Source organism: Pipra filicauda, unplaced genomic scaffold (genome assembly GCF_003945595.2).
Source record: "Pipra filicauda isolate LSUMZ 115617 unplaced genomic scaffold, ASM394559v2 scaffold179_size1759329_pilon, whole genome shotgun sequence".
Taxonomy (NCBI): domain Eukaryota; kingdom Metazoa; phylum Chordata; class Aves; order Passeriformes; family Pipridae; genus Pipra; species Pipra filicauda.
This window is the reverse complement of record NW_024104286.1, coordinates 1,027,519-1,042,026: the sequence shown is the minus strand read 5'-3', so window position 1 is coordinate 1,042,026 and position 14,508 is coordinate 1,027,519. Positions and strand designations below refer to the sequence as shown.

The window sequence follows — 14,508 nt, the reverse complement described above, 5'->3', positions numbered from 1 at the left end:
ATGCTGCTTGCAAAGCTGTCTTATTCTGAAAGCTGACTTGGTGCTTCTACTTAATGTTTGCACCCTGGAAAGTGAATCAAAGTAAGTTTAAAAGGCTGACAAGCCTTTGCTTCCGTCTTTCAGTGGAGGAGATGAAGCTGAAAGCAGCAGCATTCACTGATGCTGGCCTCTTGAATGAATTTAGTGTCTACAGAGACAAAATAAAAAGCAAAATCAGTCCTGTAAGATGAGAAAATGAGAAAAAAAAAAGAAGAAATAAAACAAATTACTTTGACAAGTAAATATAAAATAAACTGCAGACTCCTTCCAAATACTACTAAGTGTGAACACTGTCAAAAATATAATTTAGAAAGTAATTTAGGTTCAATGGTTAGCAATCGTTTACCTACCTCTGTCTACTGCTGGTCCTCCTCTTCCATGTTTTCATTAACTCAGCAAAGTCACATACATTTGCAGAGGGAAAAAGCCTTGCTGTTATCACCCCCTAGAGAAATTGCAGAGAGAATTCAAATCTGTGCGAACGCAGAGACAGGAGACGGTAGAAAGAAGTAAGTGGAAAAAACCCCATTTATTTGTTGTCTCCCACGATACAACTCATTTAAACATAAGGAAATATAAAAAATGCAGTGGATGTAAACTTAGGGAAGTATAATCAGCTCAATTGCTTAAAATCTTTTCTTGGAGGATTGACAGAATTTGATCCCAAAGCTACTAAATACTTCCACCTTGGTAATGGTAAATATGTAATGAACGGCAAATTATTCAGTTGATCTTTAGAGGTGCCAGTGGGGTAATTGTCAAGAACCTTTCATTCAGCTTGTTCTTAATATGGTTTGGAACAATTACACTAAAAATAAACAGAATGGTTTTCCAAAAGTATGCCATTGTTGACTTTGCACAGGAACGGCCAGGGTCCTATAAACCAGGTGTTGCTGTAGCATATTGGAAACGAAAGGCAACAATTCAGAATTTGTATAAGTGATATTATGCACACTACAGTGCCTCGCTGATTCATGCAAAAGAGGTTCTTCGCAGCGCTTTAATTGGCACTTAACTCCTTTTACAGCTTGTTCACCGAGACAGCCTGCATGAAGTAGTCAAAGTGTAGCTGAGAGTACTATAAAACACATCTTTACAGGAAATAGGAACATTCATTTGATAATTGGCATGAAATCTTGGCCATATTAGATTTAAAAATCATTAGTCTCGCATCTGTGAGATGTTGAGTGCTTTTTGACCTGCGGGCATGCACAGCAACCAAGAGCACTGGCTAAAGCGCCTGGAGGCACCTGTCAGTGTGAGCTGCCTGGTGCCAAACCTGGCTCCAGCCCCTGCGGATCACCCTCCGAGCCTCAGCCACATGCACAACCCTAACAAAAATTACTCAGAGGTTTCTTGGAGTCAGCAGTATATTCACCCACTCGTGTTACAAGGTGTCTCACAATAACTCCATTTCAAGTGACAGCATACAGTTTGGCTGCAGACCTAGAGGTGCGGGAAGAGTAGTAAATAATGCATTCTGCAACGAACAGAAAATACTTGTTCAACAAACCCAACATATTCCTTAGGAGCAGGCTGGCTACTGAATCTTTTTGACAAAAGCAAGAGGGGAAGTGCAGGGAGATGGGATAGCAGGCCTGGATAGGTACAGATGAAAAGATGGCTGCCTCCCAGAGACAGGATTTCATGGCTTCCAGACGGCGCGGGAATAACGAAAATGTATTTTGGTTCACTTGAGAGTAATTGCTTTCCAATTCTCTCTTCTAGGAAGCTTGGAATTCAATTCTTAATTGTAATGACGAAGTAATAACATGTTTATTTGCAATTTATACATGTCTATACACACACACACACACATATATACATATACACATGCACATTTCAAGGAGAGGTACTTTTGAGTTTTGCTTTGGCCTTTTATAAGGATTGGAAAAGTGATTGGGAATGAGAGAAGGAAATAAATGTGCTTTCACAGGAAGGAGAATATCCTCCTTTTAAAGCAGTTGTTTACTGCTGCTAATAAAATTCAGGTCCATTGCCAGGGAGAAATCAGTTGATCAAATGGAAAAGTTTGCTTTTATTTTTTTATCTGAAAGTGTACAGAACTGTATGACAAACTAATATATTTAGATATTTTCATTTTGTGTTTATACTTTACACTGAACCACTCCCTCCCCTCCTCTTGCGCTTACCAATGAGCAATCACTGTAGTCTCGCTTGGTAAGCAAGATTCTTTTTAAAATAAGGTATCCCTAAACAGTGATCACTTATCACTATCGATGCTGATTTTAAACAGTCTTAAAGTCTGCAAGTATAGAGGTCTATGAACAAAGTGTGAAGATAGACAATAAAACACTACTGAATTTTATTGGCAATTATAAGCTTAGCTAGCCTTTGTAAACTACAAGCACATACTAAACAGTGATATGAGAATGCACACAATGCAGCAAAATAGTGCCAGCAGGTTGATACTGCATATCAATCTTCAGCAACATTTTTGCCTTTTAACTTCATTAGCCTTTTTTTACTGATGATTGAGAGGAAGGGATACATCCTATGAAGGAGTACAGTAAATCGTTATAACCTTTTCTTCAAAGGGTGGATTTTACAGATTGCTCAAGACATTGCAAGCACATACAGTGTTTCTTAATACTTTAAGGCCTGTGCAATGGATTACTATAGTTTTGATTAACTTACCTTCTGACAAAGCAATAACTCATGGGTCTACAATGCACAGCACCTGCTATTTGCAACGTTAAATAAGTTCCTCAAAATATGGTCCGCCACCCAGTGCCAGTGTAGAATCCACAAGTTTCTTCTCATCTCTGCAGTACTGTTTTTGAAAGGAGGACTTATTTGGCTTTGAATTGCATAGGACTGTAGCAAAGGAACCTTAATGTCTCCATCCAAATTATCCAGTATGCATACCTAATAAATATCATAAACAAATACACCACAGCCACAAGCTGTTCTGTGATTCATACAAGTGGGTTTGCTAATTCAACCTGACAACTCAGCTGATTAGACAAATAAAGTGTCTTGGATAACACCAGTATCGATAATAACATTTTCCAAATAGGACAGCTGTATTTCAAGTTGAACGTAAATATACGATTGCAGACTGTTAAAGACCATGAAAAAGCCTGTACAAGAGCTAACAGGAAAAAGCAGGTATTTTATGAAAGACTGGCTCTTTTGTAGTCCTTGTTTGTATTGGTGGTTTCTGGCTGATACCTTAGTAAGGAGACATGTCAATGTATAGGGTAAACTTGTGAGCAAAGCACAAGATGCTGAGCTCTGCTGGGCATTTTAACTGTGGAAATGGCAACACAGGCTAGCCAAGAGAGGTGTTAAAGCTGCAAATGGATCCTCCTTTCTCCATTGCTCTGACCTGCCCCAGGAAACACAGTATGCCCAAGGGACAGGACAAGGATGAAGGACCAAGGCTGGAGACACTCACTGCGGCAGCCTCGCCGTGCATCAAGGGATGGGAGAGTGTACGGGCAGAGAAGGAGAAAGTCATGGTCATTAGAAACTCCTATGAAAAATAAAATATAAAGACAAAGGTTAGGAACTGCTGGTTTATATGGTGCATTGCAAAAGGATGTCACGAGCCCCCATCAAAGAAGCTCTTGGAACTCAAAGGAGACAATCTGTAATGTTTCTGATGCCTGCTTGAAATATTTAGCTGCAACTAAAGAGAACTAGAAAGCACTCAAACTGCTCAAGGGAGAATACTAAGATGAAAGAAGATACCATTAAGATAATTTTGCATACAGGAGATCAGTACAAGACAGCTCTTCTCTAAAAAGAAATAGCAATTTTGTGATCTTTAAAATTAATTTGGATACTCTCATTGCTTTTACAGAGAACTTTCCACAAAAAATTGAAATGGGAAAGGGTTTTTAGAATTAAGAATGATTTGAGATGATGTGACAATGTTCAAATGATGCTGTTACATTTGAAGAGTGAATTAGTCTCATTACCAGGCTCTTCTTTTTTTCAGTAGCACAGAATTTTTAAGAGCAATTTTGCAAAAATTATCAGAAATGTCCATTTATATAATAGCTTCCTGTTATTTAAAAAGCTTTTATTGACGCTATAAAGTGTAAACTACTTGAGAACATGAAAACTAACAATTGACAGTGGATTTGATATTATCCTAAAATTGAAAAAAATTAATGAGAATGATTTCATGAATTCTCAGTTGTTCCAAGGAGTCTGTTTCAAACCGGCAACTAGCAAAATAAGCAAATAAGCAAAATTTATTATGTTAGAGATTATTTTTTCCCAAAGCTCAAGATATTAAAATTGAGCCTAACATGTTTTTTTTTTTTTTTTTTTTTTTTGAACAGTAGAAAAGAGCCATCCAAAATCTGAAAAGTGCATATTAGAAACGGAGACTGATGGTTTTCCCCAGAAATAAGCAGAATAAGCATAGCACTTGAGGTTCCTTTTTATGTGCAATTTCAAAATGACGCAAAATGCCAACTTGTATAAAATGGATTAATATGTGCAGTGCTGGGAACCAAAAGCTGTGCTTGTCAGTGCACCTGCAACGGTACATCTTGGCCGAGGAAAAATTTAAACGTGTTACAGCTCCACCTACCGAACCAAGAAGAAAGGATCTGGAGGGGTATAATTGGTCAATGTAATGAACTGGAGCAACTGAGAATCTATGCAGACCCTGAGACAGATTTTTTATTGTTTTTGACACAGCTGTCTCATCAGCACTTACACTCCTGCTCAAGATCAGGTAGTATCAGATACAGTAAGCCATACTAAAGTAGTGGGAGCCACTCAACTTGCCCTATTAGAAGCAGCAGCCTGTTTTTGAAACTCCCAGGAATTTTAGCATACTCATTTCTGCATTTGCTTCTAGTCATTGACTAGCACAAAAGTCAAAGTTTGTATGCACACCCCTCACTTTAGAAGGATGGTGCTACTCTGATGGTTTTGATGAAGCAACATGTACTCTGTGTACTCAAGGACCATGAAGTGAACAAGCATTTGTTCCCCTTTTTGTTGTCCTTTTTTTGGTGTATGACAAAAACTAAAGAAAAGGTTGACCAACATGAAGTTCACTTTAAACTGGAGGAATAACATGGAGGGTAAAAAAAATCAACCTTGTAAAAAAATATAATCATGTAGTTACGGCTTTAGCAAAAGATTCACCTCTTTAGTCTAATGACAGCAAGCCTGAGTCAAGCCTGCTATTTCTATGAATGCTGGTCTCATATATGTGCCCTGTAGGTTCATAGAGTTGCTCAGAGCTAGAAATTCTGGGTATTGCAGAAACCTTTAAGACAACAGCAGGTCAGCCAAGTACTTTCCTACACCTTGGGACCATGTTGACAGCGGAGAAATAAATGAAAGATGTTGAAGCAAAAGTTCTTAGTCAATAACTAGTGTTTAGCACTTACTAAGAAAGGTACAAAGGAATGTGGCAACATAGCAGAATAGGAAAAGCATGAATAGCATAAATCTTTCATGCCACCTGAAAGATTCTTATAATTAGTCAAAATAGCGTGCTCTGACTCTGAAGGCCAGAACATTTAAGTACTGCACCTGAAGCAGTGCAGTGTTGAACAATATGACAGATAGAGAGGCAAATAATGAGGCATTTAGTCTAGAGGATTACCAGAGTCCAAACACCCCCAGAGCACTGGCAAGAGTGTAGAACAAAACATGCAGAATCTGGAACGTCAAAACAGAATGGTGATTTTTTAAAAAAAAGAACCTGTATGAAACATAAACCAAACAAGAAATGACACTGATAATAACTGTAAATTGAACATATGCCTAATGTTTTCATGCTGTAATTAAACAACCTAAGTGCAGGAGAGATGATAGCTGAAAAGAAAACATTTACATCAGTGAGTAGGGAATGTGGAGTCAGGCTCCTTGAAAGGTAGACACAATTGTGTGCATCTTGGTCCTGCATATAGTGTGCTTTGCTTGCCACTTGTCTGTCTAAAGGAATTTTCTTGACAAATATAGTCTGAAGTGCAGACTTGGATCCCAAGCCAGCAGAAAAGGCAAGTGTGGGAGGAAGGCAGCTGATAAGAAGCCAATCCTGAAATAGCCAGGAATGGATGAAGATGGCAGTTTCTATCGACACAGAGAAACAAGACTTATAAATTGGAAATTTATAGCATAAGCAACCCCTTTTTCATCTTTGATTCTTATGGACTCAGTGAATGAAGAAAAAGAGATATAAAAGCAAGGAACACAAACATCACTATTAAGATTGTTGGACAGTAATGACAGCATTCAGGACTCTTCTGAATTGATGTTTTGTGGAGAAGCTGAAGAACACGGAGAGCACATAGGTTTTAGCTGACATGAACAACAGACATGACTCTTTGTGACATTTCCACTATTGAACAAGTTACAAAACCAATTTATAAATTAAAAACAACGAAGAATCAATGGGATTGGTATTTTTTTGCCTTAAAGCTGCCTCTCCCCACTAAACAAAAAGATTTTGAAATAGCACACATTGGTGGAGGGAACAAAAAGAAGCAGGTAAAGACCAACTGAACAAAGTCCTAATCTCTTGGGTGAAAGAGATGATATATGGAGTTGATTAGATTTAATTTCATTCTAATATCACTTTCTCAATTTGTAAAAAATGTAAGAATGTAGCAGCACATTATGAGATCTAAAGAGATTTTGATTTCATAAGAAAAACGAGGAAAAGCAAATATAATATATTAAAAAATAGAATTGGCAATAGGTACTTAAAATAGAACAAATTACAGAAACGTCCATTAAAGATGACTGAGAACCAAGATAATGGGCTTAATATCTAAGAAGTGATTGAGCAAAGACAGAACATGCAAATGAACTGAATATAACCCTAGAAAGAGATGAGACTCTGAAAATTATGGGAAAACTGAATATTGTCACAATACCACATATTTAGAACAAAGGAATAGTCAGTTTATCTTCAAAACCAATTATAGTTTTTGGTACCTCAAAAGTTATTTTAATATTTACCTAACATTGGCAGCGAGGGTGGCGCTGAATGATTGTTGTTCCAGGAGTCTCTAATCACAATGCGGCGTGTGCTGCGGTGGCCGTGCAGCAGGGAGGGTCTCCAGCCTGATGAAAAATTACAAGTGACTTTCAGAGGTCATCTAGAAGTTACCAGTTAACTTGCTTTCTGCTGGAGAAACTGAAAGGCTTAGGTTCCTGCAATCCTTTCTGATCCAGAGAGCTTTCCAATTCAAAACAGGAAACTTGCAGGGACTAATTTTTTGATTAATTAAGAGGCAGATACCTTGAGACTCCAAGCGATGAAAAGCAACTCCTCAGGGCAGGAGCTAAGGATTTCACTATGTTAATACCACAACTCTTCAACATTCACTTTCTTCAAGCCAGTAGTCTTTAATGTGCCTCTTTATCCCTCTAACTTTGTGCTTAATATTTTCCAAAATGTCACCCACACTTTGATATCTTTCTCCCTTACAAGTGTACCTTTTAAGTTTTATGTGTGCCACTCTCTACTGGGCTCAACAATTGACTTTAGATATCTATTTTCAGCTTAAATGTTTAAAAAATTCACACAAACACTTTGACAGGTTGTGAATTTGCCCAAAAAAGCTTTAGTAACTGAATGAATTGTTTACAGCTTAGATTAGAAAACTTTGCCTAACAGGAACAGAGTACTTTATTATTCTTGAGCAGATATTACAAATGAGCAGTTACCACAATTAGAAAAAGGAATAGGAGAAATGCTAAATAGAAAATCATTATCATGATCCCAAACATTTTAATATAGATATCTAAAGCAGGAGAATTCCTTAAAAGAACCCTCAGTCAAGCTCAGCAGGATACAGAAAAGGGCACAAAGCAAGAATGACTGATGACAGTAAAGCCACTGGACAAATCTGAGACAAAAAAGAGGAAGGCCACAAGTTTGTAATCCAGTTTCAGAAGTTTGAGCTCAAAAAGTGGGTTCTGTGATTAAAATCTTGTTTTAAGGATAGGCAGGGTCATCATCCAAAACAAGCAGCAGACCCTTGGTCCTTTCCGATTTATATTGTTGGGCTCATTGGCTTGCTGAGTTTATAAAACACCTACTACAAGGATTTTTATAAAAAAGTGCACTTGTTTGAAAACAGGTGTGAATCATTTATGACATCCAGCTGTGTGTATGACAGGTACAATCTGCACCTCACCCTGCAGCAAACAAGCAGATTACAAGCAGCGGGCAGAGAAAGAGCACTCTGCTGGCCAAACACTATTAACTTGAGAAGACAGAAATAAGGTCAAGGTTAAACACTTCTGAAAAATTTACTTCCGGACTCCACAGCTACAAAAGATACAAGAAAATGTGTGCCTAAACAGAGGTAAACTTAATCCTGTTAAAAATGAAAGACCAGATCAAAATAAAACTCAACTCTTGCCGTACTGGGAACATCACACAGGGAACAGCATGTCAACACTCGTAATTTATCACTGCTGACAAAGAGGACTGGAAGAAAGTCTTCCTAAGAACTTGCTTAAAGCTCTTACAGAAGCTCTGGCACCAGCACTTACGTGCCACAGACACAGGCTGTAAAGCAAGATGAAAACGTATAAAGCTTTTTGTATGTTAGACCTGAATCTAAGTGACACAGGTGGAACACCCAGAAAACTGAGGACTACACTGTGCCAGAGTCTGGATCTTGAGGTTCCAGTATCTTCATTCGTCTGAGCTGCATTTCACACTCTGTTAAGTATTAACAGAAGCCTTAGCAGAGCCCTTTTACCCATACCTCATCTACAACAAGATTCAGCAGCATTTTACATGTGGTACAGGGTGATAGAGCCAATGACTAGTTTTTCCATTGAGAACCTGTGTTAACAGCTGGTAAATAATGGATTATTTCAGCTTGTACACTTAGTGTCTCTCTATGCTGATATCTGAGAGAGCTGGATCAGACCCCAGCTGGAGTGGGAATCTGTCCACTAATTAGGCATGGAAAGATTTACTTCAGGAGCAATTTTGTGTAAATGATATTTTAGAAGGTTAAAGTTCTCTTATAAAAGACCTACACAAGTGACCTATAATCTTATATGGCAACTTTTATACACTTTGGAGACAAGGAAAAAAAGGGACCATATTAAGATGATTATATTTTGTACTGTGTTTGCTGCCTTAGGTTGCAGTGGCTGCCAAGGCTTTTTTTCTTTGTCACAGGTGGTTACACTTAAGCAGACTTGCCTGCCAATGAGATTTGAACTTTGCTTAAATTATAAGTCACTCTGCCATCTAAGTTATTTCCCACCATGACAAAAAAGGTTATTTAAGCTTTCAAGTGCATTGGTTTGAAAATTAAAATATCTAAGGGTGTAACAATAATGCAAATCTACTCACCTGCATCTACAGGAAAAAAGAAAAAGGTAAGTGATTTGCGTCTGCCTTCTCAGCTTGAAGAAATGTTCTCAACTGTGGGTCAAAACACAATAATAGCTACATAGTCTTCTGGTGATTGTCATCCTGGAAGACTGAAATATTTGACACGTAAATAAGTTTACCTGCAGATCACAAAGTGAAAACTCTATTATTATATGGAGAATATGAGGTGCATAATAAACAAAGAACACACAATCATCACAGAGTTATTAGACTAAAGTGTCCTGGGTGCCCTCCTCATGCTTTGTGGGAAATAAGAGGATTATTTTAATTTTCCTTGAATAAGTTTAACAGACCCTTGCAAGGAAGCTTCAGCTGAACATTTTCACTAGGGGCGATTCTAACAGAAATAAACACTCACTATATTTGGCTAGAAACAAGATTTATAACAGAATACTGGGGCTGTGCAGGATGAAAACTTACCAGTTGGTGGGATTTAATGACAGAGGGGCAGGTCCATGGCATGGTGGTCCTGCAGAGTTCCTAAATCACGGAGAGGGAACTGCTGTCCTGCCTGAAAAGAGCTGTAATGAAGAGCAAGCTGGAAACAAGCACGAGTTGCTGGGAGAGACAGAGGTAGACTTGCTCCTCTGCTCTGCTCGCGTTGCTTTGTTAGTTCTTTCCTGGTTGCAGTTTTTAGCCAAAGTCTTTGGGAGACTCTCATGACAAAGGACAATGTCTGTTATGTTTCCTGCTTCACTGAGTGTGGCTTCAGGGAGCTCTTCTCCCATTTTCAAAGACCTCTGCTCCAGTACTAAAATTAAGCACCCTTTCCTCCCTGTGCTTTGTGCTCACCAGTGCTTCTTGCTGAAATCTGCCCCAAAGCATGGGAGATTAGCAGTGGAGACTGTGCAGAGAACACAGCAGCTGCCACAGCTTTTCCATAGATCTGTCTTTTGTAACCTCTATTCTTTTTATTTTTTCTCAGCTTCCCTTGGTCACCAGTTACATCCTTGCTGTTTAGTCTATTCTTCTGTTCTAGGAAATGTTCAACATTTCTTAGAAATTCCTTCTAAAAATTCTGAATCAGTATTTATTGACATATCTGGCATTCTCCCTAGCTAAATGTTAAGAAAAAGAAAAAAAATCCCAGCAACTTTGTACTTTCTTCTAAAAGTATTACTGGATGGTGCATGTGATAGTGTGTCAATGATGCTTTATAAAAGCTTTCTGAAACTACAGTTCTTATGGGTCTGAAGACACAAAAATACCAGTGAATAAAAAATCAAAATAAATACAAAGACTAATCACTAAGCAAAGCCTTCCCTATTTCCAGTATGGTAACCTCCTTTTTAAGAGCTGAACTTGCCTCTTTTTTATCCCCGAGGTAGTTTTTGTCCAAAACACAGGCAGTGCATTTATTTATTTTTTTTTTAAAACATTTTCTGTAGTGTTCATCCAACCTCACTGAAAAATAACTGAGTATTACCATAATGCTGTCCCATTTAATTTCCACAACCAAGCCTTGTTACTGCCTCCATATTTCATTTCATTTCCACAACCAAGCCTCCATATTCCTTTTTATTAAAAAAAATAGCACAATCATTTCCATGCTATTTGTCACCTCCAGAGGTGTTATTAGCTTGCTGTAATAACAGACCATGTTCCTGCTGTGTCTGCTAAAGAAATTATCCCAGTAGCCCAATGAAGGTATGCCACCTGCCCAGCATTCAAAGTGGTTCTGTATATAGCTGAGCTCTCCATTGCTCTAAAGTTTAAGCGATAAATAAAAATTAAAGTTCCTAGAGAAAAATATTCATTTTTCAAATACACACACAGAGCGCTATTATTTTCTAAGGTCTACTTCAGTTCAGACAAAATTGTGGAAGTTATAGAGCCCTCAGATTGGCCCAGTTGGTTAGAATTTTAGGTCCCAGTCGTGCTAGGAAGGTACTTGATCACTCTAAAAGTATTAGGAAAACTATCTGAAATAAAAAAAAGCATGCTCCCTACACTATTTTTTAAGAATAGGAAAGAAATGTTCTTACCCTTTGATTTCTTTTAATTGAGAAATCATAAATGAAAGAATTACTTGCAAGATAATTAGCCTCACAAAAGAAAGAATGAGAAGAGTGGCAATTGTAATGAGTTTTTATTAGGGAAATTAAAAACAGAAGAATCTGCTAACAGTTAGATTTCATTTTATTTTCAAGACATAGGATCAACAGTTTTGAAATGTATGTTGTTGACTCCTATTTCTGCAGAGATCTTTTCAAGGGCTACACCTGAAAAAGGTACAAAATTGGCTGATCATCCAGATACCAACCTATGGAAATCAGCTATAGACCTACAGTGGAATGCCCTAACTTCTTTGTTATTATAATCTTGCATCCTAAAGAACTGGATTCAGATCTGTTCCCTACCACACATTCATTGACTGAATGTCAATAAGAAATCAAGTGTAGAACTAAATATCAGCTGACAGCACTGTACTTCTCACGGGGATGCTGTCTTGGAAGGTTCTACTAAAATTTATGATGCACTCAAGTGTTATTTGACCTTCACTGCCAAATTCTCAAAATATGTAAAACATTAACTAAGATAAGGAGATCTGGAATGCTTGAAGCAGTTGCACTGCTTCATTATCTCAAGGAGAAATGACTAAACAGCTGAGAGAGAAAATTTACTTTTCCAACAAAAGAAACCTTTTTTCTCTTAATAAAAAAAAACCAAACTCAACCCCCCAAAAAACTCCACAAAACACTGAAGAAAACTACAGCACGCTTCCAGGAAAATATCAATCACAAATGGAACTTGTACAACATTCCTTATCTTTGTTTGTCTCTCAGTGCTGTCATCATGAGCTGTTATTACAATTATTAATAAACCAAAATTTTATGGAACACCCCAGATCAGACTTGCTACTATTCACAGCCCTTTCTCATGAGAGATTGTTATCTCAATAACCTTATTATCGAGTTATATATTTGGAGTAGCAATGTTACCAGAGGCAACACAAAACCACATGAAAAGCACATCTGAAATTTAAATCCATGCTTTGGTGTATTTCAACACATGGCATGCAGCAGGGCAGAAACAGAACATCTAAAACCAAATTGTTCTTCTGCAGTCACAGTTTCCCGTCCCTGGTAACTGCTTTACAGAAATATGATGTTTATTTTAGGGTTTCTTGTTTGTGTTTTTTTCCCCTAACACACCTGAAATGTTTTTTGAGGTTTTTATTTTTTTATACTTATGGTATGAAGATACTCACCTTTTTTTTTTTTTTTATTGTTGTACTGGGATCACATCTCTCCTCAGCAGATGCAAAGCTGAAATTACAGATGCAGAGCACATACTGAAAATTGCTTGGTTTTCTTACTTCAGGCCTGGATATGAGAAAATATCCATCAGTTGTTGTGGTCACTTCTTATTCACAGGCATTTAAACACACCAGTATATGAACTACCAGGATTTAAAACAATGTTGAGTCTCATCTGTACGGAGATTGAATTCTTCGCCAGACTTCTGCTCCATGGGTGTTTTCACAGGGGCATAGACCTGCTCTCTTCTGTCCTTGCCAGTACTAGGGACAGGGACATAAAAAACTTCTTGTGAAAGTATAAGAGTACACTCTACTGCAGTACACATCTACCTTTCTCCTGTGCACAAAGACCAGGCACAGCCTGTTTACTCCATTTGTTTTTCCCTTGAGCAGCAAAGGATCAACCAACCTTTGAGTGAGAAGGGTTAATAATGAGAGCACTATTCAAAACAATATAAACAGTTGATCACTTAAATATCTATGAGTTTTAAATTTGATCAGATTGAAGTTAACTCAAAGCTATACCCAAACTGCTTATGTGGTAACTAAAGAAAATCAAACTGCCTCATTAAGATCTCCTTTTTGAGAAAATGTGTAAGAGAAGGGCTTATGCCATTGCCTCTTCTTTTTCAGTGAATAATATGAAATCTTTTCCTATTTGCATGCAATAAAATCAGGAAAGAGATGATTACTCTCAAAAGCTTGTTATCGAGATGTTACTCTATTTTAAAAAAGATGGAAGCATATCTGATGCCCCTTTTCTAACATGTTCAAATTAAATTTGGAGTAATAGTGCTGTTGTATTCATGATAATTTGAGGATAAACTAGGGTTCTGGAGAAAGGAATAACTATTTTAATCCCAGGGCTGCCCTGTGGAATTTATGTACCAAGGAAATTTTCTGGGTTTTGTACCTAGATCAGTCAGAAACCACATCCATATAAAGCAACAATATGAGTAACAATTGACAGAATTCTTCTGAAAATCTATGAGACAATAGGAAGCAGGATGATTAGAAAAAATATATTCCTGAAACATTCCTTAGAAATAACCAGAAAGCACGTATTCCAGAGCTTCACCTGAATTATTAGCAACAACTGTAATCTAAACACTGAACAAGATAACTCATCAGTTTTTCACTACCCACAGTCATATAACTTCATTCTGCTTGATTTTTTGAATTTGTCATTAAATGAACAACTTTTTAAGATAAGAGACAATTGGTTAGCAAGGCTGTGATTTAAAAGCAAGTCCTTGGACTTAATCTGTTGTCAGTAGCTAATAATCTTGGAACCTCAAACCCGTTTAGAAAAGTTTCCAGGAGAAATGAAGTCATTTGCTTCCTCTGAAACACAAACAGCCTTTTCATTTACTGAGTTGTGCCTTTGAGGCATTCATTAGATAATACCTTGAATTGCGCAATACACAGTTTCAAACACATAAAGCATTTTTCTTAGTGCTATTATCATTCACGATACTTCAGAACAAAACAGTTGTCAGAACTCAAGTGTATATTATTATCTGTTCAGCCAGGTGGGCATCTAAGACATTTTCCCCCTGCTCAGCAAACTCAGTACAGCTAACACATGCACTCCTCTACCTGTCCCATGTCACTGACAGCAGCGAGAGATGAATTTCAGAGACAACAGGCCGAATTCCAATGCCCTGAACTGCTGTCTACTCACATAAAACCATAAATATTAAGCTTTATTTACGAATTAGCCAATATTTGCATCGTATTTGACGCAATGCTCTGGATACTTCAGTAGCATGAGTATGTTGATCTTCAGTATTCAGAACAGGTAAGGGCTGTTTCTAATGTAAGGAGAAACACCTTT

General features: G+C 37.6%; 1 long non-coding RNA gene across 1 annotated transcript; it reads right to left on the bottom strand.

Moving 5' to 3' along the window:
* Nucleotides 1-299: 299 nt before the first annotated feature.
* LOC114000149 lies at nucleotides 300-9,926 on the bottom strand. Its single transcript, XR_005563005.1, has 4 exons — nucleotides 9,830-9,926; nucleotides 9,368-9,498; nucleotides 7,003-7,107; nucleotides 300-484 (listed from the first exon to the last, which is right to left on the bottom strand). It is a non-coding gene; the product is annotated as an uncharacterized LOC114000149 (long non-coding RNA).
* Nucleotides 9,927-14,508: the final 4,582 nt, after the last annotated feature.